Source organism: Sturnus vulgaris, chromosome 8 (genome assembly GCF_052056855.1).
Source record: "Sturnus vulgaris isolate bStuVul1 chromosome 8, bStuVul1.hap1, whole genome shotgun sequence".
NCBI lineage: Eukaryota > Metazoa > Chordata > Aves > Passeriformes > Sturnidae > Sturnus > Sturnus vulgaris.
In genome coordinates, this window is record NC_142250.1 from 17,760,896 (window position 1) to 17,787,834 (window position 26,939).

At 40.3% G+C, this 26,939-nt stretch overlaps 1 protein-coding gene across 4 annotated transcripts in view; it reads left to right on the top strand.

Annotated features, from left to right (window-relative positions):
- NDST2 (N-deacetylase and N-sulfotransferase 2) overlaps positions 1 to 26,939 on the top strand; it is a 130,861-nt gene that overhangs the window by 43,517 nt on the left and 60,405 nt on the right. For 2 of the 4 annotated variants that reach the window (XM_088168963.1, XM_088168964.1), the window contains one exon: positions 2,975 to 3,053. The exons of the other annotated variants lie outside the window; for them this stretch is intronic. The gene's annotated coding sequence lies outside the window, so the exon portion shown is untranslated. The remainder of the gene's footprint in view (positions 1 to 2,974; positions 3,054 to 26,939) is intronic. 4 annotated transcript variants of the gene reach the window in all.

Sequence of the window (26,939 nt, forward strand, 5' to 3'; positions counted from 1 at the left end):
ACTATAAATGTATCACACATGTTGGGTGGAGTTGAGATAAAATGTTACAGAGAAGAAAAAAGGAGGAAGTGCATTGGGGCATAGAATGTGGTTTGGGATTAGCTTCCTGATAGGAACTCAGCTTCATGTTACCATTTGTAAGGGATGGGGAGAGAGTGAGCATCTATTTTAACATGGTGATTTTGTGTGAGCAGCAACAGCATCAGCATCAAAACTTACATGTGTATTTCCACTTATTCTGTTAACCTGTTGGAGTTTTTTGATTCAGTATTATCTTCTTTATGAAAAAATATATACTCCTAGCAGCTCATGGGTTTGCATGAGATAAAATCCCAAATCTTTCTCTCACACTCTGTGAGGATTGTTATGCTAATAATTTTAGAGGCTGTCAAAATTTTTTCTGAGTATTACTGACAAGATTCAATCTCTGAAGAAAGATCTTCAAGTTTTCAACACAAATGTATTTAAATTCACTTTGCCTTCTAAATTTCCTCCTCTTCCCATCACCAGGATCAACCTTTACTCGATTGGGGTCTTTTGATTTTTTATATTTTCTCTGAGGAGAATTTGACTGACTGAATAAACTTCTAATTAGGACATATCTCTGCTTCGTTCCGTCTGGTCTTTGGTTAAATTATTCTTGGAAAAATTCTCATGTCCCACTCTTTTTAGATTCAGAGTTGTTTGTTTCCTTTTTCTTGTCCTCCTTTTTTATCTGAATGATAGCCAGAGCTTGTAATTTTTTTATCTTGTCCTTGCTACTTAGATGTGGGCAGCTGGACAACAATCTATCTCTAAACCTTTTTCTGCTTACTAGATGTTTTCTGTCACCTTTTCCTTAGTGATCAGTGCCCGGGTTTCCCTCCAGAGCTTTCCCAGGCAGTGCAGCATGGAACTGACCTCATTTGCTTCAGCTGCACTCCTGTCCCTGCTGCCTGGTGCCCCAGTCAGTGAGGATGGGCAAAGCTTTGTTCAGGGCAGCTGGGGAAAAAAAACCTGATCAAGCAGCAGACTGAAGCTGTCTGTCCATGGCTTTACAAAGACAGGTCTTTGCTGATTTGTACTTTGCAGGTTATCTTTATAACCTTAAAATCTGGAAAATTAAATTCAGTTTAGCTTTTGCCAAGGCTTCCTACCTGTTCTCTTTGAGTGAATTTTTAAGCCCGTTATAATAGGCTGGTATATATGCAAAGAATGAGCATCATGCTCTCCAGTAACTCATTCTCTTATCTCAAGTGTCATTTACTGGAATCTCCTTACCTTTTGCCTCCTATAAAATGTAAACTGAATTACAGGCATATAATTAAATCAGCATATTAAGTGTGTGAGGAATGAGAGGCAGTAGGAATTTTGATGGTTATATCCACAGTAAGAACATTAAAATCTAAATCATCAGGTATCTAAACTATTTTCTAGTATATTGAGAGCGCTGGTGGTAAAAGAACAATTTCCAGGTGAATGAAATGTGTTTGTGTGCTAGGTCAGCACAACAGGCTGTCATTTCTCCTCAGCTGCCAGAGAAGCTGCTTCATAAACTATGTGGCTGCTAGCTAAAAGTCTCAGATGTGCAGTATTAGTGCTCATCAGGGAAGAGGACATTCCAATAATTACTAACTAGTTGTGAGGTTTTGACTGGGAAGAAAAGTGGCAGTTTCAGGTACTGATGTATTTGCTTTTGCCTGTAATCCATGTCCAAGTCACTCTGCATATGCATATCTTCATACTTAAAACTACCATGGTCAGTGTCTGACACTGATTGCCTGCCTCATTTTTTGTGCCTAAGGATCAGGCACATAGTGTTGGTACTGGCATTATCTAAAGATATCTAAGAGCATTTGCTTCTCAGAGATGAGACTTCTTAATTTATTTTATTTTATATTATGCATAGCAATTCAAGTTCCTGTTGTCTTGTCATAACCCAAATATAGAACACAAAATTAAGATGAAAAACGGCAAAACTAAATAAAACACAGAAGGCATGACAAGAAGTGGAATTGACCTTTTTAATGTAAATAATATTTTCTCTAACTTTAGATTTTTGGTTAAGCGTTGATGTCAGTTCACTGTGAAGATCAGGAATAGCAAATTGTTGTGAAACTGAGTCCAATTTGGGTGCAACATCAGAGATGCCCCTTGTATTTGGGTGGATTTGTGTAGTGTGTGCCTCACAGCCAGTTGCTGGCTCTTTCAGATCTGTCCCTGTGAAATCCTCTCCTTTAGTCTTGTTCCAGTGCTGTAGCACTCAACTCCAATCCATCCCTCTCCAGCCAGTCTGGTTATCTTCTGTTGGCTCTGCAATGCTCTTCCCTGGCTGTGATACTGGATTGGTATTCTATCAGTAGAGCAAAAGGATAGGAAAGAAGCAGGGGAAGGGATATCTGAAACTAGTGTTGGCTGCTGTTTTAAAATGAAGTCAACGTTTTTCACAGCAGAGAGATATCATAGGAGAAACAGGAGGGCACAGTAGGAAGAGCTGTTGAAAATGCTGTTTGTGTTTCAATCTCGTTTGGGATTTTCACTCCTAGAATACATTTAGAGGTTGTTGCCAGTTTAGAATTTAGAAGTCTATATGGAAATACCAGTGTTTCAGTTCCATAGTGATTCTTGAGATACAGGACAAGACACACATATGAAAAATGATTGTCTAGTGGACTAGGACATTCTTTAGCCTGCCTTTTTTTCTCCTGTCTTCCCCTTTAGTCTGTATAGTAAGGATACTGTTTTGTGAAAGGTGATCTCAGACTGTGCTTCTCCTGGAAAGCTCTGTGTTGTTCTCATCTGCCACAGTTACAACATTCCTGTCTTCAGCTCCTGCAATCAGAGAGCTGTAGGGTGCATTTGATAAGCTCCTAAGTCTGATTGATAATAAACTTTTGGTAGATTAGTTATTTGGATCAGCGTGCTATGAATAGCCAGGGATATGGATCCCCCTCTTTTGCTGGCAGCCACTAACATTGCTTTATGCTCCTTGCAGAGCTGTGCCCTGGAGCTCTTAACCCTCCTCTTTTGGATAACCGAGTGCAGCCTAACCCTAACCCAGTGTTATGTTGCAGGTGAGTACAGACAAGATGGAGCATATAAGCAGTATCTTGATGTAGTATAATAACTGTATGTATTGAGTTGTGATGTGAGTTTTTAGACTCAATTGGTATCATCTGCAGGAGTCAGATCAACCCTGGGCCAAGCTGGCACAGCCAAAGGTGGAAGTACACTTCAGTTCCATCCTCTTTTGTCTTCTCTCATTATTTGCTCTCTTTTAGGCTTTGCCCCATAGGACTGATTACCTCTTCCTATTTCGTGGAATCTCAAACTTGAGTTTCCATCTGTGTTTTGCAACCCCACAAATCAGGTATTGCTTGAGGTTAATCACAAACACTGAACTCGTGCTCCCCTGTGACACCCTGTGATGCCTCTGTTCCTGTGCAACACTGAGCAGCACTAGCTGCCTGTACACAAACCAGATGTTAGTGACCTCAGCCAGAAAACATTAACTGCATTGGCAGGGGTGCTGGCCCCATGTTCAGATGAGAACCAACAAGATGTCATCAGGACTTGCTCTCGTGCCCTAACTTGGAAATTGTTGTTGAGACACTGCTTTGGCAGTTGATCTTCACAGACAGTATGGATCTTTCATTACCTTCACCCAAATGTGTTTTTTCTTGATTTATAGTGAATAAGTGGATTTATACAGTAAAGGAGGTTGCTTCTAGTCCCATCTTCCAGTTTCGGTATTTTATCTAATAGTTGCTTCAGTTGTTTAAAGTACTGGGGTTTGTTACTCTGGATCATGGATATAAATAAATGCCAGAAGCATGAGGCCTTATCAGCTGTGAGCAGCTGTACTTGCCTTTTCATTTTAAATCTAAACACCTAAAGTGCAGATAAACAACAAAAGTTGTTTTTCTGGAAGGTAAAACTTGAAAATTTGTTGGAGTTTGTTGAAGGCTGTTGCATCACTACTTAAAGTAAACTAGCATTAGCATTTTTGGGAAAGACTGCCTGCCTTGATAGAGCTCAGAGGTACAGTTCAGGGCAGTGAGTATTAATGTCTGTAGTGGTTTGGTTTTGAAATGCTGTCTAGGTATGGACAGTCATGCTTAAGCTAGTATATTGCTTGCATATATTGGACAGCCTAGAGGATTGTCTGATTTTGTTGAGAGTATCATCTTTATGAACTCACTGCAAAAGTGGCTCTTGGGGAATGCCAGAGGGTGCTGGCAAGGGAAGAGGAATATACTCAGACAAAGCTTTAGAGGACAGGATTTTAAACACTCTATGGGAGATATTGCAAATAACCTTTGTTAGCTTGGTAGGTTAATTTTTGATCTCAGAATTACTTTGTAGACACAGAAATTTGCTTTCCTTCTATTTAATTTTTGCAGCTAATGTATTTTCCATGGATACATTATTCAGGTAACAAGCTATCCTTACTGAAATCCTGGGTTCAGACCTGGAAGCAGTACATAGCTTTATGTGTGGCTCAGACCCTGAGCTTGTTCACCTGCTGAGCTCTCACCAGCTTTGCTCAGAGCTGCTGCTGCTGTCTCTGTTTTGTGCTTCTGAAACATGGGATGCTGGGAAGCTGGCTTTGAAGGTGCTGGAGGAGCATTCAGAGCTAGCTGAGCTTCACGACTCACAGATTTGGACTAAAGCTGTGGCTCAGCAAGACTTGGAGCCACGGAGCTGATGGCAGCAACAGTTTCAGGAGGAATAACTGTACCATGTATGTACTGTGATCCCTTCTGCTTTGAGAGATTTGTCACATGGAGTTTCTTATGGGGCTTTTGTGCCTCAGCTGAACTGTCCCAGAACCTGGGGTGCTGCAAAACACGGTGCAAGGGCACAGGGCTTTGTGTGTTTGGGTTTTCCAGTTATCTGGCTATTCCCATCTCCCACTATTCTGGGACAGTGGAAAGCCAAGGTAATGTGCTAGTGCTGGATTGAAGGCTCTATCAAGTGGTGTCTGACCAAGGTATGAAAAAGTGTTTAGTTGTAATTTAATCCTTACGCTTTCTTTATTGTGTTACTTTTGAAATGTTGTAAAGTACAAGTAATCAAGCTGTATACTGACTCTTTAAATGTTCTGGGCTATATACTCTTAGAAATTACCTTTTTTTCCCCTGTTGGTATTGGCACTGAGTTATAAAAGTTAGAATTGTGCTGGGTATCTAGCCTATGTACCATATAATAGTACTACAGTGAAGTACATCAGCATATCCATATACATATATATTTTCGGATGAAAATACTGAGATATAGATTGCAAATCAAGGGTTTAGTTGTCTGGCTCTTGAGCAGACTCTCCTGGGTAGGAAAGGATATAATTCCTCATCCTCATGTATGCTGAAGCTATTAGTATATTAGGTCTAAGGGTTTTTCTTTCTAGCTTTTCTGTTTTGTCCAGTATGCTCTTCAAAGATCAAATTTTTGTAGTACAATTATTCCAGGAGTAGCTGAGTATGATGATATTCAGGGGATACAAAGGTGAAGCAATAACCTTCTCCAGAGTGCACCTGTAGTTATTTTTGGCACTAGCTTGCTGTACTTTCAAAAGCAGAAATGTTCATTTTGCTTCAAGTGATTTCATCCTCCAGAGCTCAGTGGGATGGTTGTGCACAAGACAGGGAGCTGTCACAAGTTCCATCCTATGGGTTGCTTTGATTTGGGATCTGGAGCAAAAACTCTACCGTTTTAGAACGATATATTTATTTTCTCATCATCAACTTCTGGGAACAGTGGTAATGAGAGATTGACTTCTTGTCTCCCAAGTATTCCCTCAAACATGTATCCCTGCTCAGTCTTTCTCAGCTACTCTGCAGGGCTCTCTCTGGCACTGGAAAACACACCTTCCAGCCCTTAGGCAAATGCTCATTTCATGTTTCCATGTGTCTCTCCAGTTAATAAAGTTGTTTTGAACGGGGGAATTTAGAAAGGAAGAGTGGTCACATTTACTGGGTTTGATTTCTTTGTGTTTAATGTGACTACCTGTTTGTGGGCTGGGGCTGGCCACTGAAATGTGCTCCTTGTAACAGAGGAGTGTTGCATTACCTTGGACGGGTATTGGAGAGCCTGCTGTGATTCAGCTGATGCAGTTTTACACAGGAGGAGGGTATCTATGTTAAATTGCAAAGTTTTGTGTTAAACTTTGTTACTTTTCTTTTACTTTTTTTAAATGTTACTTTTCAGCAGAGAAAGACCCTTTAATCTTCTTGTTGCGTACCCCAGGGGAGTTGCAGGAACAGTAACATCTGTGCTTGCTGTATAAGGCTGACAGCTGTTTCAGGAGTCAATTGCTTCTTTTATCCAGTGGCTCTGAAGAGCACAGGGAATGTGGGCCCTGCACCTTCCTGCAGGAGGCTTTAGGATGGCAGTAAGTACTGGCATTGCAACATGCTGAACCATAGGGCTCCATCACTTGCCTTTGACTTTTGAATACTTCTGAGCACTCCAGAAAAGTTAGGAGGCATGTTGGTTGGAAGTGAGGGAAAGTCAGTGGTAAATGGTACCTGAGCTTGGTAGGTGACCATAGATGACTGAAGAGATTGGATCAGGGCTTTAGTGACTGAATATGGAATGGATAATCTGCTTCAGAAAGTATCTTGGAGATCCCTCAGCCTCAACCTTTCTACAGAATTACCATGTTGAGAGTAAGGGAGTGTGATATCCCCGACTCTCTCTTTGTTTCTGTACTAACTCTTTTTGCTTGTAATTGTTATTTAAAGAAATAACAAAACCCCCTTAGAATTTCCATAATTGAGAAACTCCCTCAACAACAACAACAAATCTATATAAAAGGGAGGTGTATAGGAGCCTCATTCATCAGCTTTTGTTCACCAGACTTGATTTGACATCTGAGACTACAGAGAAACTTTGGCAAGTGCAATGATTTCCCGTGTGGGGGTAATAAGAGAGAAAAAACCTGTCAGTTGAAAACAGCAGGAGCTGCATTAGCAAATATAAATTAAACAGATGGCTAAGATACTGCAGCTGTCACATAGAAGCTCCAGGAAGATTTTTAGCTTAGAGCTGCAGGAGGCTATTTTAAAAGGGAAGATGAAAACAACAACAAAGCAAACTTCAGTGTGACGAAAGAGACAGTAGAACCATTCAGGTTATATATAAAATTTATTCAGGATTGTGATGTTGGTTTGTTGTTTGTTTGGGTTTTTTTTAAATTTATGGTTTCAAATCTTTGGATCTAAAATTAAGTCAGGATCAGCTATTATTAGATCATGTTCAGATTTTGGTATCATGGGTTTGCTTGTTTAGAAATACTCTTCAGTACGAGACACTGGCTCTGACATGCTCTGGAAAGCTGGGAGACATATAACACACATCATGCCATGTTGATCTTCAACTCCTTGTTTTACAGCTATTTCAAGAAAAACTTCTTATGAAGGAATTTATAAATAAAATATTTTGGAAAAGCATTGTGGAAAGTGTTAACATTTTGGTGGAGGAAGCACCTGCATTTTAGTGTCTTGTATGTTCAATCTTAAGATAACTTTTTTCAGACTAATTTTCAGCTGAGAAATGACTATTCCTTTGTGAAAGAAGTGCTAGAACAGCATTCAAGTTTGTTATGTTAAAGTACAGATATATGCTATATGCTAAAATGAGGACGAGTTAATTCTGTGCTGTTTCTCAGACACCAAAAGGCAATTAATTTTCTAAATGTTGTGTCTTAAAGTATTTTTGTCAACTGGGACTGATGGTTTGTCATAGATTATTTGTGCATAAGCAGAGATTGTTATCTGCTGCCTTTATAGTCAAAGGGTGATGTGAATTATGAAATAAGTTCAGCTGCATTTGAAGCCTGTGTTTTACATTCGAAGAAACAGTCTGCACAAATGGATTCCTCGGCAGGCTGATTGACTACCCAGAGTTCTGTTCTGAGTTTTTGTTTGCTTTTTTTTGCTGCAAAAGAGTAAAGAAAGCATTTCTTCATGTATTTGTGGTTGACTTTTAAAATCATACTTAATATGCAAAAACTTCTGGGTTTTGATTGTACGTCAGCTCTTTGTGCAAAATTAGTATGTCTTCAGTTCTGCCCGTTGTTCTCCAACTTGTGTATGTCTTTGCAATAAGTATCTTTAGGTACTGTTATATCTAATTCTAAACAACTTCTGTATGGGTCGTTTGAGGGCTACAAAATCTACATATCAAAAAATTAAATCTTTCCTCCCCTCTGTAGTTATCCTTCCTGCCATCATCCCCATGAAGTTTGAGTACAGAAGCCCCAGCATGCTCTGAAAGCTGGTGAACTTCCATTCTATTAGAAATAAGAAGTTCATCACTGAGATATGCTCTTTACTGGCTAAATCTTTAACCTGTCCTAGACTTTTTCCCATTCTTAGTGGTTCAGGACACGAATCATGAAGGACATTAAAGGTCAAAAGCAACAGTTTGCCTTGTTTACATGAGCTTGATGAAAATGTATACCCTCAGTCTTCCCATACTGTTCAGGGTGCTTTAGCTGTCTCAGTAGAAGTGAGCTCCTCATCGTTTAACTGCATTTCTTCTGTGGTTGTGGCTTCATGTGTAAGTGTAGGAAAGAACAGCTGATCATGATGAGTAACTGTTGTTTCTACCCTTCAGATTTCATTTCTACCCCTGCAGAAACTTTGCAGCACTTATGAAGTCCTGAAAACTAGGAGGGAAAAAGCCTGTGCCTGTCTGTATTTCTTTTCTTCCATTTTTGCTTAAAAGAAACGAAGCTGGTCTTGAAGTGTACTTGAACTTGAGAGTTATAAATGTGGAATATCTTTGTCAGTGATAGAGGGATGTTCCAGAGTAGGTGACCTTTCAGTGGGAAGCCTGGCCTCAGCCTCTACCTATTTGCTCCTAGGCTTTAGCTCACAATGCTTTAGCTGAACTTCTCTACCAGGACATACACAGCAAGGGAGCAACTGTGCAGGCAGGACCCCAGGCATACAGGAAAATCACACACTGTAACCTACAAGTTCCCCTGACTTCTCCTCCTGGGAAGAAATGCAGGGATCAGTCAGTGTGATCAGAGGCTCAAAAGAGCTGGCAGTAAAGAATGGATGGGAAAGAGCTAAAGGAGAAGTGAGTTGGATGGGAAGAAACAGAGGGGCAAGATAGCCTTGTCCTGAAAGATGGTTAACCTTAAATTTTCCTGCTGAGTATCCCAAAGGCAAGAATGAACTTCTCCAGCTGGAAGTGTAATTATTGTCTAATGGCCATCTATATTCTCTTCTTCATCATCATGCAAGCCTTCTAAAGCATGGAGGGTTGCATGGTTGTTTTGCTGTAGGTACAGCAAATTGAGTGCTGTCTGGCCTAGGGCACAGAACTGATGAGGAAAATGTCTTTATAGTTTTTGAAACAAGTCTGTGACAGAAATTTTTATGTCATGTGATGTGTTAATATCAAACTCTCACTGATTAGGATCAGCTGCTTACATGAAAAAAATGTATGATAGTGGAAAAAGAAAACATGATTCAGGTGCTTTTTAATGCTCTCACGACAAGAAAGTGTATCTTAACTGGAAGCAAGTGAGCCCAGCCTTGTGGTGCTGTAGCTTTGGTGTATAGCCAAATCTGCAGATCTTAGCCAATCTGCTAAAAGATTGAACCTTGATCTTTTTCACCCTAATCCATAACTGCCAAGTCTGTTTTTTTAGGTCAGTGTTGTTCTTATGCTACGTAGGCAGCTGCATCAGTGACTGAAAGAATATGTAGCAATTATAAAATGCTGTTTATTATTATGCTTATCATTTCAGAGGTCACATAAATGAATCCTAGGTGGAATAAAACTGCATATCAGGTAGTCCTGGTATGTGGGCTGTGTTTTCTACAGTGCTATGTCAGTAAATAATGGGTTAATGATTAATTTACAGTAGTTAGTATTTTCTAATCTGTCTCAATAGCAGAAAATTGTTACTTTTGCTTTAGAGTAATTTTAGCTTTACTTTTCAGTGGAAAACAGCTGAATACACCTGCTTAAATTTTGGTAATGAAACCATCCTTCATATGCAAGATAAATATTGTCAAATATAGCAGTTTCTGTCTTTGGGTTTTGATCTCCATTCCAGATTCGGACATGTCTGATCCAGATTAGCTTGAGGAATAATGTTTAGCCAGTTTGTAACCCACCACAGTTTTGAAATATGACTCTGCCAAAGTCTTACACTTTAGTGCATTACTTTGGTCTGTTGGATGCTGGCAAATGGCATGCTACTGCACATGGATATGGAGTGACATCTTTCTAAAATAAATACAGGTATCACCAGAGAAGAGCCTTCCAGAGATGTGAAACAGATGAGTTTCCTTTCCCTGTGTAAGCAAGCCCTTAGGTTATAAGATCTGCTGCAGGCTTCTAGCAAGAAGAGGAAATGTTGAAAGGAAAATGCAGATGCACTGCTGCTGGTAGCTGCAGGCTGCCCTAGGCAGCTCAGAATAAGGCCAAGTGTGTAGAAAAATGACAAGTAGTCATTTGGGAACCTGGCATAATGGTGCCTCTCTACCTTTGTTAGGAGACAAATAACAGTTGAATATTTAGTGTTGTTTTAAACTTGAATGAGAAAACTGGGGGTCTGAATGGAAAATAATAATAATAGCACAGTTCAAAAAGACTATCACATTAATTAGTTTCTTGTACTGCAGTCTTTGTGTTTTGCAGTTGTGTAAGTAGTTTCTAGACATTCATTCTAGTGCTGTTAATGCTCTGTTCTTTCCTGTTTGGCAGAATATATCTGACCAAGGCTTTGTCTTTAGTCCTTCAATTATTTTGTAAAATATAGTAAATATTGATGCTAACAGGATCTGTTTGCTTCTAGCTTGTTCACATGAATAAATGAACACAGATGCTTGGTAGTGTGAAAGTAGTAAATACACACCCTTCATTTGCACTCTCCAAAATATGTTGGTCAAAACTACCCCTCAGGATTTCTCAGTGTAACTGTTGTGTTAAAACTGTGCAGAAATCACCTTTAGTTGATGTACAATATCCTATGCTAGATTCAATTAGATACCACCAAAACTGTGCTTCTGCCAGTTTAATTTTTTTTCAGGAATCTGGTATTAGCTGTTCTGTCAAAATAACTTTTTTGCCTGTGTAAACATCTTGACTAGGCAGAGTGGCTAGCATAGCTATTTTAGTAAAGCCCTTCTACTGTAGGAAAGACCTTATTGATAATACTGTGAGGTTCCCACAGTAGATGAAAGGCACAATACAAAGGGCTTTACAAACATGAATTAAGCTTCACAACACCCTTGTGAAATAAATCATTATTCTAGCTTGCCAATGGTCTAGTTTCTTTTAATATGAGATGTTTTGCAGGGATGAGAAGGGAAGGTAGAAGATGTAGTTGGGGGGATTAATGTCTGGTAGCATTGCAGTGTTTATAAACAAATTTCTAACCTGCTCCAATCCTCTGCTCTCTTTGGTGTTTAAAATGTCCTTGCAAAGTCAGTGGTTTATACTATCAAATTGTTTCTGATTGCTGGTTTCAGTGATCTTTGGTAATATCAGAAGTTTGGATACTGACACCTGGCAATTTCTCACTCCTTGAAAACCTAGAGGGCTTTTGTCTACATAATGTTCTCATTAATACTGTTTTTAACTACATTGCTCTCTCTGATTTGCATTACTCTTGCAGTCTTGATGTTCATGTAGTAGTTCAGTTAAGGGGCCTCAAAGGGAATGGAGAGAGGAGTAAAACTATAGGTTTATACACATGAATGATTTTAAATACAAGTCAGTCAGATTAGAGTAGTCTGATATTGCATTCACTCACATGGTCTTAGTTTAGACATTCTGTGTGTTAATTGTCATGTAATCTTTAATTACATGATCACATTCTATTTATTCCCTTTCATTTCTTATGGAACAAGGAACAGAAGAATTCTGCTGGGGTGTAAGTTTATTTTCTTCTCTACCGTTCATCAGCATTGCTTTTGAATTCAGCCTTTAAATCTTTGGATCAGGCCCAGGCATTTCTGCAGTCCTCTGTTAAACACAATATTCTGTATTCTGTAGTAATACATCTCTCAAGGATTTAAGTGTGCTGTGCAATTTATTCACTTCCCAGTTTAGGGCCTTCAGATGGTGGTAATTGTTTTCACAAAGTATAGCAAGGAGCTCATGTTTGAAAAGCTATTTCAGATGTGAAATCTAAATGATGGTGGAGGCATCCAGCCTGACTGGGTAGCCTGTCCTAACCCCTCACACATGCTAGGGGAAGTTCCAGTCACTGTTCAGTGGTGTGCCTGGTTCTCCAAGAGGTGCTTGATCTAATAGGAGTATTTCTGTGCTCTCATACTGTTTCCACAGCAACAGCACACTTTCCTTTTTTCCCCTCTCAAGGTGACTGTTGCCTTGAGAATTAGGCACATGCAAAAGCTTGGCCCTCTTGTTCTCTGCTGAGATTTTGGTTTACACAGGTGAAGAGTGGAAGGAGTAGGATGGGGAGAGTGTGACTCTTGGCAGATACAGTGTAATTATGAAGTGACAGTGGAAGTAATGAGTCTTACTTAATGTGGCTTTAGTGTTGATGATATGATTGCTTTGAAAGTCACAGCTCTTTCTAAGCTCTGCAGATGAAAGGTCTGGGCCATTAGTGACTGGCATCATAGCCCTTTGCATGTGCTCTTGTAATAATTTAGAACCCACATCCACTTCAGGCATGTGTTCTTTCTCCTGTTCCCCTGCCCATAGATACTTTGTGTGTATGTTTAACATTTAAACACATTTAAAATGCTGTTCTTCTGTCACAGTGTCTGTCCTAGCACTGTGGGGAAGAGATTTAATTGCTCCACTGAAGTAGGATGTCGATATTAAGCCTTGGGTAAGGTACTTGCTGTGGGTATTGAGACACTTCCTTTCAAACAAGTACATATGCCTGTCTCAACGTCTATTGCACTGTGAAGGACTAAGATGCTTTCAATTTTTGGAAGAGTTCCACAGATCAGCCCCTTTTCTTGCCATTTAAAGGTGGGTGAGAAGAGAAGCATGTGCCTTGATACCAATCTCTTACTGGGGTTGGCTTTTTTCACCAGTAAAGAAAGCATTCTCCTCTTATATGGGTGCCTAACACAAGTCTAAAAACAATTGTTTGATTTTTTCAACATTTTTATTTTGTCTCTTTACCAGTATTCCACTCCTAAAAAATAAGCTATCATCTTTTCCTGTAGAACATACAATTTGTGGTACTGAGCTGTTCCCTGTGATATTTTTTTTCTTCCTTTACTCCTCTTCCTTTTCTTAGGAACTGCATGTTCTAGGGAGCATTGCTCTAAATGCTGTTTTGCTTTTTAACACACTCACTAACCTACTATATCATGGAATAATTTAAAATTCAGACAAGTCAATTATATTCATAATGTTTGATTTGGGAATCTCCATTCCATTAAGAGTGAATATCATAAGCAATATCTGTCAGTATGTTATGACTTTTGAAGTAGAGACTTCTGCTTGATATGTGGTGGTTCTTTACCATCAGTATTTTAATGCTTAACAGGTTTGAGTCAGGATGCCAGAAGTTTTTGTTATTTTTCTCTGACAAACAGTATGTGAATGTGTTGACTGGGAAAACAAACAGCTAATGTATGAAACCACATGATCTGGGGTTATCTTGGAAAAGCACATTGTTTATAGCTATCTTTACAGTTCTAAGGCCAGAAATGCACTTATCCATATAATGCTTATCCATCTAAAACGTTAAAAGCTGTTCAGGATTAAGTGTTTAAATCAGAAATGTCATATACATATAAAAGCCAGAAATTAATAAAAATACCTTTTATTACTTTTTTATTGTAAGCACATCTGGATGTACTTTTCCTGTTAAAAATCTTACATTTAGTTCAAAGATGAAGAGCATTCCAGTACTGAACCTTTTTAAACTTGAAAATGAGTTTATGATTGCAGGTCTTGCATTGCTTCACTTCAATTCTTTTGGGTTGTATCTAGCTCTTTTTGTCTGCACACTGAAGAAAGTGTAGATTTTAGTTTACTCAAGAATTTTCTTATTAAAAGATGGGAGTAAAGAATTCCATGTCTGTTTAACATTCAGTAATTTGCTATTAAGCTACTTGACACAAGTTAAAATTTATGTTAATACTGTCTTGATTAAACAGCACTCATTATCACGCACTCTGATTTGGCTAAATTGGTTTCCTAGCAGATGTCTCAATAAAGGAACTCACTCTAACATGAGCTCACTCCTGACATGAGATGCTGGAGCATGTCCAAATTAAGTTAGTGTATTGCAGTAACGTTTGGCACTTGCATAGCATCTTTCATTTCAAAGCATTTCACACAGTCGTGGATGATATTGGGAAAATGTGTTAGATAATACAATGGCCAAAGGAAATTTATAGATTTTTAAAGAACTAGAGGACATTTTATAATCCCAGCAGATGTCTGGTATTACAATTTTTAGTGTTAAGCACCAAGTAGTTGTCTAATGGTTTCTAACACAAAACTCGGTTTCCGTAGCTTGCAGAAGAAGGTTTGAGTTGATCCTCTGGAAGTCTCTATATAAAAGTACTCAAATCACAGCTTCAAAGTACTTTTTAAGTAATTCTTTTCACCCAGTCTTAGAATCATCAGTGCTCTTCAATCCTCTTTTCTTTCATTTTCTTTTAAAATTATAACCACAGAAAATACTTGGGATTTCTCATCTTTACCTTCAGTTATTCTTTGGTGACTACTTGCAGATCACTGAAATCTCCTGTCATGTAGGCTTGACCAAACACTGAATCCAGAGGACTTTTTTCCATATGTAATGTTACTTCATAGCTATGAGTTAAGACACTCCTCCTTTTGTCCTCACAGTTTGTTTTTGTGTATATTGTTAACTTCAGTTTATGTGTGCAGGAAAAGCTAATACAAATCAATAATTGTGCATATGCAAATCTTAGGATTTTTTTGTGTTCAAACTGTTTGCCTATAATGTGCTTTTCCAACTCCCATTTTCCAGCCTTTTCAGTATTTGGAAATTGGATTATAGTTGCAGTGCAGTGCAAAGCAGATACCTGACACATGAGACCTAACAAGTACCTGCCTAGTTTTTTCTCCTTAAGAATTAGACTTACTGTGTTTTATGTTTCCTTAATAGTTATGTTTATCGATTGTATTTTACAGATAGCTTAACTGAGTGCAGACACTGAAAGCAATTTGCCTAAGAATCCCAGTATTTCCTGTAATTCTGGTTTTGTTTTCCTGATTTGATTTGGAATGATTCAATTATGAACTATATGTAATTTCATAGATGTGTAATGTATCAAGTTTGTGGCTCATCAGATAACATTCAGACTTGCCTTTCCCCCCTGCATGCACCTGCCTGGGTTTTCTTGTAACCACAACTCATTTTTGTCAAATTTTCCCAAGTTTAATGTTGCATGGGCCATCTTGTAAGGTTGATGTCCATGTTATATTACAAGGTGAACATTTCACTTGGATTTCAGCCATCCTGGAAAGCAAAGAGTACGTTTTCCAAATGTGCAAATTATTTCTTGCATTCGTTACATTTCTCTATAACTCAAAGGCAGATGAAGTGGTTTTGCTTAAACAAAGGATTAATATTCCAGTGCTGAAGGCAAAAGTTAATCTGAGGAGCAATTAGCAATGGCAGAGAAGGTGGAGGAGCTGGGTGGCATAGCCAGGAGGCTGCAGGGCCAGCCCTCCTGCCCCCCTCTTTGAGCCTCTGTGATCTGCTGCTGCATTGCTGATGGGGAGGTGCTAAATGTTGGAGTTCGATTTAACGCTGGTGCTGTAGCATTTAAAGGAAATGAAGGATATGGCAAGTGAGAACTGAACTGTGAGACCTAGTGAAGCTTTCTGAGGCATTAGGGGTCCTCCCAGTGGAGTTCTCTTATATTATTCATGGCCTTTAAGCTTTTAGCCAAGCTGAGCACTCTGCACTCAAGTGTAGTAGTCGAAAGTAAGAGGAAGTTAACCCTATAGTAATGCGTATTAAGTTTCTTGCCAAGGCAATAGTTTTTACAGTGTGTTGAGGGGATAGAAGCATGTCTGAGAGAGGGAAAAACTGGTTGCAGCTCTGAACTGATGTCAGAAAGTGATCAAGCAGGAGTACTCTGCAATAAACCAGTAGGAAGACCACTTAAACCTACATGCAAGGCCTGGAGTCCCTTCCTGCCCTAGCCTGCCTCATCAAAGTAGCTCTTCTAAATTTCAAAAGAAGGTGTAACTTCAAGCTGCAAGATAAACTAGCACTCAGACATTTCCAATGGTGTTATGGGAAGATTTGCTGTAGCAAGCTTCTTTGTGTGTTAAGGCTGACAGAAGTAGCCAAGACTTCTCAATGATTCTGTGGTTGGGTACCAGAAACCTGTATCTGAATTCTGGCTTGAGTCTGTAGATTTAACTGTGCTTGTGATGGTTTATTTGAACACATTTACCTTTTCTTTGGTAAACGCCTTATGTTTAGGATTTTTTCCTTCTTTCTCTCCTCCTACCATTTTTTATCCCATCATTATGTACATTAGGACTGCGTGCTCAAGGGGGCTTTTAGAAAGAGTTCAGAAACAGGAGATTTTTAATGCAGTGGATCTATACTGGTAATTGATCTGGGGTATTAGTGCTGGAGTGGCCTCTCGTATCCAGCTTTTACTCTCTGTCTATTCCCTTGCTCTTCTGAGGTTTCTCAGCAAGTATCCAGAATGTAGAACAGATTGTTGCAGACTAGTGGAGAATGACCTCACTCAGAGACTGAGTTACACTGGGGATAGAGTAGAGAACTCACAGTATACAGAAGTCCTTTGCTGGTGTGTAAACTTCAAGATGTGCATTTTCAATTTACTGTATATACCTTTTGTTGATAGGACTAAAATATATTACTTTGGAGGCAGGGAAGATAACACATGAAAAAATGCAATACTTGTGCCAAGCATTGGTTAACTTATGAGCACAGCATACCTATTTCCTCATGTGCTCACACAATCTTTAAATCTAGATTCTTCCTTTTTCTTTCATCCTTAAAGAAAACTATGTTCAAGGGTAATATTTTTGAAAGCAGATTATTACTTAGAAGCACAAGGTTTAAGGCTTTTAGTTAAAAGTCAGTTCTGAAAAGTTTGCCTTGGAATGTATGTGTCTTCTAGGCTGGAGAGTTCTGGTTTGTTGAAGCCAAGAATTTAATACATTTGCCACTTGACATAAATCTTAAAAATAATTTGATTAGAAGACTGTGTGTTGGAGTCCAGCAGTCTGGAATAAAAGGTCTCTGTGAACAGTGTATCTCTCTATGCTCTGGTTCTCAGGAGAAACTAAAAATGTGCCACAGCAGTAAGGACCAAGGGGAAAATGACACAGGGTACACAACGTTTAGTCCTAGTTTGAGTATCATAACTGCAGCCAGGACCCTTAAAAGACAGAAAGGACAAGAGTTTAAAAAAACAAAACTACATTCTTCTGAAGATTGCTACACTAGGATCTTGCTCTTGATTTTGCAGCCTCATGGCTGCATCTGAAATGAGCTGTTGTGATTTTACCCCTTGGACAATTTTCAGGCTACTAAACATTTCTTTTGCCAGCAGATATCAGCAGAATGTTCTAGAGATCCAAATGTTACTAATAGCGGCCTTCAACTGATGATTGAGAAACTGTGTTGAAAGTTCTGCTCAAAGTATGTTAAGCATTTGATAGTTAAGCAGTTAAACTCTTTTTGACACTGGTTCAACTATGGCATTTCCATATAATCACTGCTGATGCCAGATAATTTTCTTGATGTGGTGTTTTTGCTCCAGTGTCCTTCAAGACATAGGATCAGTAGCAAATGCAGTGGAAAAGATGCTGGAAGTTCCAGAAAGTCTGTGTTGAAGGGCTTTAGCAGACCAGGCTTTCCTACTGCTTGGCTGTCATTTTATGAGATACAAGCTTTTACAAGAGCTCTGTTCTTGGCTAATTTTGTGAATGATTGCAAAAATTCCAGTTTTGTTTTGTCCTTCTGTAGGTAATACTTTCAGATTCTTTGTATGTTTCTTATTTAAAGAAATCTCTAGTGTTACAGCCTGTATAATGGCACAAGCAGGTGGAGTCCCCGGGGCCTTTCCTGCTCAGTCAGTCGTGGCAGGGCTCTCTGTACACACCTGCCAGGTGTACAGCAGGAGAGCCATGCTGGAATTTCAGTGCAGCCTTTGGTTCCTCCCCTTCCACAACTGAAAGGGCACCTGTAGAGCCACTGGGACAACGGTGCAAACCTCTCACTTGAAACAAAGAAGCTCTGTGCTAGTCTCCTCTGCAGTTAGCAAAAAGGAAATCTGTCGGGTTTTCATGGCATGGTTCTAGGGGGCTACAGGGCTGGCTTCTGTGATAAGGAACTATAAGCTTTCCCTGTGTCTGATGGTCCTTAATACCAGCTGGTACTAAGATGGACCTCAGCCAAGGCTGGGCCCGTCAGAGATGGTGGTAACACCTCTGGGATAAAGTAGTTGAGAAGAGGGAAAAGTTGCTCTTTGCAGCAGCAGTTGCAGCCAGTGAGAGGAATGAGGAGATGTGAGGGGAACAGCTCTGTGGACATCAGGGTCCATGCACAAGGAGGAGCAGGAGGTGCCCCAGCTCCTGGGGCAGAGATTCCCCTGCAGCCCCTGGGGAAGACCCAGCCCCACTGCCCGTGGAGGTCCATGGTGGAGCAGACATCCACCTGCAGCCTGTGGAGAACCCCAGAGTGGAGCAGGTGGATGTGTCCAAAGGAGGCTGTGGCCCCGAGGGAAGCCTGTGCTGGAGCAGTCGGTGGCCTGCAGCCTGTGGGAAGGATTCACCTTGCAGAAGTTGGTAGAGGACTGTCTCAAGTGAGGGAAGCCCAGCTGGAGCAGGGGAAGAGTGGGAGGAATCTTCCACATGAGGAGGAAGGAGCAGCAGAGATGTGTGATGCACTGACTGCAACCCCCATTCCTGCTTCCTTGTGCTGCTGGGGGATGTAGAGAAAATCAGGAATAAAGTGAAACCTGGAAAGAAGGAAGGTGTTTTTTAAGATAAGGTTTTATTTCTTGTTATCCAACTCTGATTTGATTGGTAAAAAATTAAACTAATTTTTTCCCCACGTCGAGTCTGGTTTGCCTATGAACAGTAATTGGTGAGCGATTTCCCTGTCCTTATCTCCACCCACGGCCCTTTCATTATATTTCTTCTCCCAGTTCAGCTGAGGAGGGGAGTGATAGAACAGTTTCGGTGGGCACCTGGCCTCTAGCCAGAGTCAGCCCATGATAGGGAAATAAAAAGCAGTAGTCCAAGGGTGCTAGAGCAGGAAAACACCACTGCTCTCAGTCAGAAATGTAACAGGAAAGTCCTGCTCTGGAGAACAGGTAAGCTTAGCCTGGGAAATAAGGGGGAGGAACTGCAGATACTGGATTTCACATGCAGCATGCTGGCTCCATTTGAGTATGCAGCATGTCTGCTATGCTTAAGAATGTTGGTATTTAAATAGTTTTAAGCAGGCTTTGAAGTTTAAGCCATATTGAGTTAAGGTAGAGGTCAGTGTGTTGTAACTCTTGGCTGAACATCGCTAACAACTTTGTGTACTTTTATATTTTTAAGCTACTTGACCAAAAAAAATAGGCATATGATTTTTAATCGTGAGTTGAATGTTTGCAGTTTTATGTGGCAAACCCAAACAAACCACAGAAGGCTGTTATTTTTCTGCACCCACAGTACCTTTCTTCATGGCCTGACTGAATGTGTGAAATGATACCCTTGGGCCCAGATTTTTCCTCCAACATGCAGAGAAGCGTGTATTTATGGTTTTTAATTCTAAACCGTGCTTGTCAAGTGTTTTGAAGCAAGGGAATCCCAGGGAAGGGAGGAATGGGTATCTCCCATTTGGAGTGGCTCAGAGATGTAATAATGGCAGTGCCTGGGAAACTGGTACAGAGCAGAGACGTGTCAGCCCCTGCAGGCACTGGCAGCACTGAAACAGAGGGAATTCTAAAGAGTATCGATGTAGACAAGCCCAGTGCTGCTCATGTGGAAGGAATTAGTCCACAAGATTTTATCTACTCTTTAGGTTTGCTATTCTCTACTCATGTCATACCTCCTCACTCTGACTTCCAGGAGTGCCTTCTCTTGCAGGTGAGGCTCCCCTTCCCTGAGTTGTGTTTGAAGAGAGTGTGAGAGACTTTAGCAGAGCCTTGAAGAAGGGTGTGCAGCTGTACTGCCTGTGTTGTCAAGAGCGTCTAGAACACTTGGGATGGTGATTGCTGGAGGCAAAATGCTGCTTCAGACCTTTTAAGATATAGTTGAGTGGAGACTGCACTGGTATAAAGAGGCCAATATGGGTTGAACGAGCAATTACAGGAGAGCACTAGTGAAGGTGAAGTGGGAAAGAAGTATTTCCCAACTGCCCACACCCCCTTGTCCTCCCCCACCCTCTTTGGCTAGAATATGTTTACATAATTTGTGAGAAAACTGCTCTCAAATATCTGTAATTTTATACATATTCCCAGGAGTAAAAGCAAGTCTCAGACATCTGTTATTTTGTGTATATTCCCTTGGGGACAGTAGAACCGCATGATATAAACCACCCTTGATCTTTGGCACATCATCTGTCTGCTCCTTCATATGTGCTCAGTCCTTTCTTGCACTCAGACGTTGCAGAAAGCAACTAAGCATCCGTCCTGAAGGTACAAATATTCTGCAAAATTTCATTCTGGCCCTCTACCTGTGCCCTTGTTTCCCCAGGAGTTCAGGATTGCCCTCAGTTCAAGCCCCAGCCCTCAGTCCCAGCATGGTAGGTGTGCCTGTCTCCTCTTGTGTCTCCAGCCTTGTCTCCTGGATGGACCCCGTGGTCTTGTTCAGTCCTTGGCTCCATCCATCTCCTTGTGCTATGATTGGAATGCCTGGGTGATCCTTAGACCTGTTCCATCCCTCACCTTGCTTGGGATTGTCATGGACCTTGTCACCAACACACAGCTCTGCCCAACATGTTCAGGTTTGGTGGGAGTGTGGCCCTTAAGTGCCCTGGGCTGTCCACCCTTACTCTGTTGGGGCAGCCAGCCCTTGAGGTACCCTGAGACCATAAGGCATAGTGCCAGCATCGTCATTGTAGGTGAGAAAAGTAACCACAAGTGATGAAACAATAGCTCTGTTTAAGAAAAAACTTCTGTAGAAAATTATTATATTACATTTCTCCTAGATGTTTGCTGTTATGTTTTTCCTTGAAATGGAAGAGTTTCTGTTTTTTCTGATTGGTGTTTATTGTTCTAATTCAAAGGTTCTACTTATGAATATTAATGTTTTATAATTTTCTTAACATCAGTGTAATGCCACAGTAAGCACCACAGGATAATTGTGTATGATGTGTAACTATATAATCTCAAATTACCCACATTTTTGCCCCGAGTTGCATTATGTATTCCCTTCTTCTTTTATTTGGAAACCAAATTAATAGTTCTTAATCTGACCAGCCTCTCCTCTTGACTGTTGAGAATTTTTTCATACGCTTCTTAAACAGCTTGTTGGATTTTAGAAAACAAAACAAACAAAAAACCAACAGACTTTAGATGGTTTTCTTTATTTTTGTCAATTAGCAATTTCAATCCATTACTTCAATGTTCTTCTGTTGTTTTAGGATCAACTGGTGAGAACTGAACAGTGCTTCACAGTGAAATTGCACATGTTAGTTCTTGTGCTACTCATCTCTTAGTTTCTTATGCATTTTAATACAACATAATATATTTTTTGATTGTCACTTTTTATCGAGCACACAGTAGGCCTTCATTAAAGTGTCTAACTCTTTTTTTGAGTTAGTAATTTATGACCCTGTTCAACAAGAAGTATGAGTGGTTATAACTTTCACTGTTTAGTACTTTGCTTAAATATAACGTGTCCTCATGTTTCCTCTACATAATTCAACTCTACTGAGAGGAATGTGTGTATATATGAAAATACTGATTGGATTACAGTTTGTTTGTATTGCCAAAATGCATAGAGTCCTTCATAGGTCAGGTGCTAGCTGTTTTGGATGCTCCATGAACACAGCACAAAAGCCCAAATCCTTCATTTGAAATAATTTGTAAGCTACAGAAGTCAGACTTATTAATCAAAAACTCAATGTACCACCATTTCTGTATCTTTAGAGTACAGCATTTGTGACTTCAAATCTTTGAAATCTTTTTCTGCTGTTGTGTTTGATTAATTCAAATAGTTGTATTTTCTGTTCATCGGTGTTACGATTTTATAGACAGCTTGTTTTACATCAGTGTTAGATGCCGTACCTTCTGAATTTCTCTTCTGTATTTTGTACCATTATTTGTATGATATGAAAGTTGTTTTCATATGAATTAGATTCTGTTTTTCTCCTAATAGAACATGTTTTTATTAGACTCACTGTAATCCTCTGCATGTGACAAATCTTTTCCTACCTCATTAATGTGATGTATTCTGGTTTGTAGCCCACTGTGATTGCCGCCTGTTGGCTTCTGTCATTCTACTGCTTTTCAGTTCTGCTTGTTAGGTTGTTCTCTTCTTATATGGCAGAGTAATTTTCTCTCTCTTTTATATCATTCTACATCCTACATCAGCCTCTTGAGCCCCAGATGTTACTGGTCTAAAAGTGGGACAGAAATTAACCCTGAACTCAGAAAACCCCAAACACTCACTTGTACGTTTTTTTGCAGTCTACCATGTATGAATGCTATGATGAATGAATGAATGAATGATACCTGGAGTAACGATGGGCTCTGCAGATAAACCAGTTATCAACATTCTCCAGCTGTGTTTCCCCCCTCCTTTTCTTTGCCCCCTACCTTGCGGGCATTATTCAGTGCTGCTCTGTCCAGAGGCAGCCTGTACTAGTAGCTATCTGCTACATACTCGGGGCTTATCATTCACTTGTCAGCAATTGCATGTTATTTCCTTTAAAATTACCTTTAAAATGTGTCCTTGTGTTCAGAGCTCCAGACCTTGCTTTCTCTCGTTGCCTTGGTTATAGAGCTGCCCTGTGCTGCAGAGCATACTGGTCAGTGGGGGAAAGGAGCATCTGCTGGCAGAAGATGCTTGAGAGCAAAATACTGGCCAGAGTCCTTCCCTAGAGAGCGTGAAGTCTGCATTTCTATTTCTACCAGCATTCTAAGTAGTCAAAATTCATGTGCTGTGGGCTGGGGCATTTTCTGATGTTTCTATAGCAGGAGGATGTAGGATGGCTCCTGTGCTTGCAGCAGCAAGGTGAGTGATGACACATGTGGAGACCTGATTCTGCTGGCATTGGCCTCGTTTGTCAGCACAGACTGTCCTCTTCAGTTCTTGTGGCTCAGGGAGCTGTTCCCTGCATCCCTGAGCTTTGCTGAGGTCAGGGGAAGTCTAGGCGATGAGACTTTTATTTTTCATTTGTGCGGGGGATGGGGAAAGGGCTGCCTGTTTTGTGAGAACTCCACTGTGATGGTTTAACTCTCCTCTTGAATGACTGGGCACGGCACATGCAGAAGAGATCGCGGGCAGAGCAATCAAAGGCTCTGTGTGAGCTGCGCTCTCCTGGCACGGCTCCTCCAAGGCGTGGGGTGTCCTGTGCCCAGGGACAGCCCTGCCCTCCCTCCTCCCGACAGGGACCTAGTGGAGCTCAGCGGGAAAAGACGAAATTCTGGTCATGAATAGCTTTACAGTCCCCTTTCTCCCGCCTACCCTGCTCTCTGTCCTGGGAATGTGCTGCCCACACAGTGACCAGAGAGGAATTTGGAGACATTTGTAAGATAATGCCATATCAAATGTTCCATTCTCACACTTTGTTCTTGAATTTTTCAAAACTTGTTTACTACATATTTCCTTTCAGTTTTCATGACTAAGCACACTTCTCCCCGACTAAAAATGGGGAAATGCGTTTCCAAATGTGTGAAGCCATGTAACTGTAATAAATTGCTTTAATTACGTATGGTGTGGTTAGTTTCTGGAAGCCTATTGTGCATTTCTGCCTGCAACGAGTAGCTTTTCCTGTTTGCTTGCTGCTGTTTATCAGACTGGCTGTCCTCCCAAAGTAATCCTCATCCAAATTCTTCACTTAACAAATGCTCACCAAGAGCCTTTTTGATCTTCAAATGCTCAGTGTCACCTTGGTTGTTGCTCTGATAGTCAGCAGAAGGTGGAGTCTAGATTTCCTCATTAGGAATTTGGTGTCTTACGATGCTTTTAAGACATATGTTTTTCATCTGGTTTATGGTGTTTTTAGAAAGCTATAAAGTTACAGCTCAAGGGAGAGTGAACACACTTTCAGACATCTGGGAAGCACAGGTAGAGGTCATTTATATCATCTTCCTCAGCTCTTGCAGTCATAGCTCCTGGGAACTTGAGCAGTGCTCTTGCATGCATTTCTGTAGTTACTGTTTTTCCTGGTAAGTGCCAAATTCTTTACTTTTTTTCCTTTCCTGTAGTGTTTGGGAAGATTGGGGAAATGTGCTATTAAAGTGTTTTGGCTTCCTTAATTTTTGAATGACAATAGATACAGTAGCTTAATTATCTTATTTTTATTCCTGGCTAATGAATATTTCTTAGTTTTTGTTCTTCTCCACTATTGCCTGCATTTGACCTATTTGTTTTTGTTTCACCTGAAAATGAACAAGCTTTTTAACTCTTTCACCTTTTGTAAGGTAGATAGTTTTGGAGTTACTAAGTTGAAGTTATTCCCTGTGACAGTCAGTGACTTAAGGTGTTAGGAGGTGTGAGAAAAGGTCTTACTTTGAAGACTTTCAACTTGAAGTTGAAAAGGAGGTAGCAAAGATGAAAGGGAAGCTCTCCTACCTTCTCTTAGGGTTTTTTCCTATCTGCAGTGTGGAAAAGCTATTCACTGCTGTTGGGACTAAATGCAGAGCAGAACTGACAATAAAAACTTTCTTTCTCTGTAAATAAATGATTTTTCAGAAGGTTTGGAATCAATTTTGAGAGCTAAAACAACCCTTCACATGATGGTGATCTGCCTGTGCCCATCATATCCCTCGTCTTCTCTGAGGAGATCCAGCAGAGCCAGCCACAGAGGTCCTAAGTGTCTGGAAATATCCTTTGTGCAGCCCTTCTCACAGCTGGAAACTGATAGTGTTCATTTATTCCTCTGTGCAGAGCTATCTGTGTGTGCAAAAGGGAGATATTTGCTCTTCCTTCCTGAAGCCTTCTCTGTAGAAGTTGCTCTGCTCTCAGGACACAATGACCATATTAATGAATTCATCAATCACAATAATCTGATTAAATTGATGGGGGAGAGGGAGCCAGCAGATGAAACAAACAGATAATTTAAAGATATATGAGATATCCAATTAGTAACTGACTCAGCATTTAAGTGAAAGTGTTGCTCAAGAGATTTCCTGGTAACCAGTGTTATAAATTACACTTTATGGCTTTTCATCTTTGAGCAAGGCTCGTGCACTGTTATTAGGAGCCTGTTAAGTAAAGCAGTAACAAAATGTTGCACCATAAGAAATATCAGTTATATATTACTTAAAAAAAAAAGTATGGATTTGTGTATGTGCATTTCACTTAGAAATGGGCTAGGCTACAGGCAGTATCATGGACAGATTAATATGGATTTTAAGCCTTGTGCAGGTACTTGAACTGTGACCTGCTGAATGTGTATTCAGGCATATAGGAAACTGAGACTTGAGTAGGAAGGGAGTTGCTTTGTGTCACTGAGGTTTTGGGGCCAGTCCCCTGGAGTACAGAGATAATGGGAGGGAAGCTCTCTGTCAGGGAGCATATGTTTTTGTAGTGATTACACTGTGTATAGATTAGGACTTCTGGGAGGGAGGGAATGGGAAGATGTGCTTGGAACACAGGACCATCTGCCAGTACCTTGGCATAGTCATTTCATTAAGGGGAAGCTTATTAGCTTGAGTCCTGCAGACATAGACAAGGAAGGCAGCAAAAGAGACAGAAAACTGTCATCCAGCTGCTATTGAAAATGGGAAAAGATGGCTCTGATAACCTCTAAAATCTGATTTTATTAGAACTGCTTGTGCTCTTCTAGGTAAGAAGGTATCAATCTTTTTGTTGCATAAAATTTTTTTTTCTAAATTTCGTGATGCAGTATGGTATGTTCTTAGGTAGGGAAAATATTAAAACTGAGAGTGCCCTGGAACAGGAGAGAAGGTGCTAGGAAAAAAAAAAAAAAAAAGAAGGAACAGTGATTTATAGTGGGAAGTTATTCTTTTCATCAAAACCTGCCTTTTCCCTTTGGTAAACATTTGAGGTGACCTTTATTGAATGTTGGATATTTAATATTTGTGTGATATAGGATGACACCTGGAAGATAAAACCCTGAGAGCACCACAGTCCCAGCCCTGGCCTATGCCAGGAACCTCAGAGAGCATGGCCTGTGTTCCATGTGAGGCAGAAAATTAGGTGAATGCTCTGGTTGGACACAAAATAGTGTTCCAGAGGCAAAAATGCAATGGTTAGAGCCTGTGAACTCTGTTCCTGTGTTCTCATGTACCCAGTTCTGCTGCTGGTATGGTAAGTGTCCAAGCTTGTGTTCTCCTTCTCAGTTTTGCTGTCCTGTAGATCATAAAAACTATACTTAGCCTGTTTTAGGGAGAGCTCTGCTATTCTGTTGGCAGAAGGGTTAAATGTTGTTGTATTTGAACAGCTCTGGGGTTTTTTTGACAGTTGAGTCAGACTTGAGTCTGGATGAGGGCGAGATGGCAGAGCCTTTGCCAGGTGGAAATGGTGGTTTGAGTGTTGGCATTTGGGAATTATTTTCCTTTGGTTTATACAATTCAGGTTAGACTGGTAGTTAAGATGAAGGCAAGGGATGAGAAAAAAACTGTTTCCCATGAGGAGCCTTATAATCTGCACGTGCATAGTTCCTGGGAGCGTGGATGTGTTCAGGACAGTGTGAGGGTTATGCAGTTCACCAGCAAGATGCTCTGTTAAATAAGGCTGGACCTGCTCTTTGCACTTCTAGGATGGAAAAGGCAATTTCCCCTGATGTTTTTGCTGGTTTATGAGGTAACTCAAATGGAGAATTGTCTCCGACTTTGTCT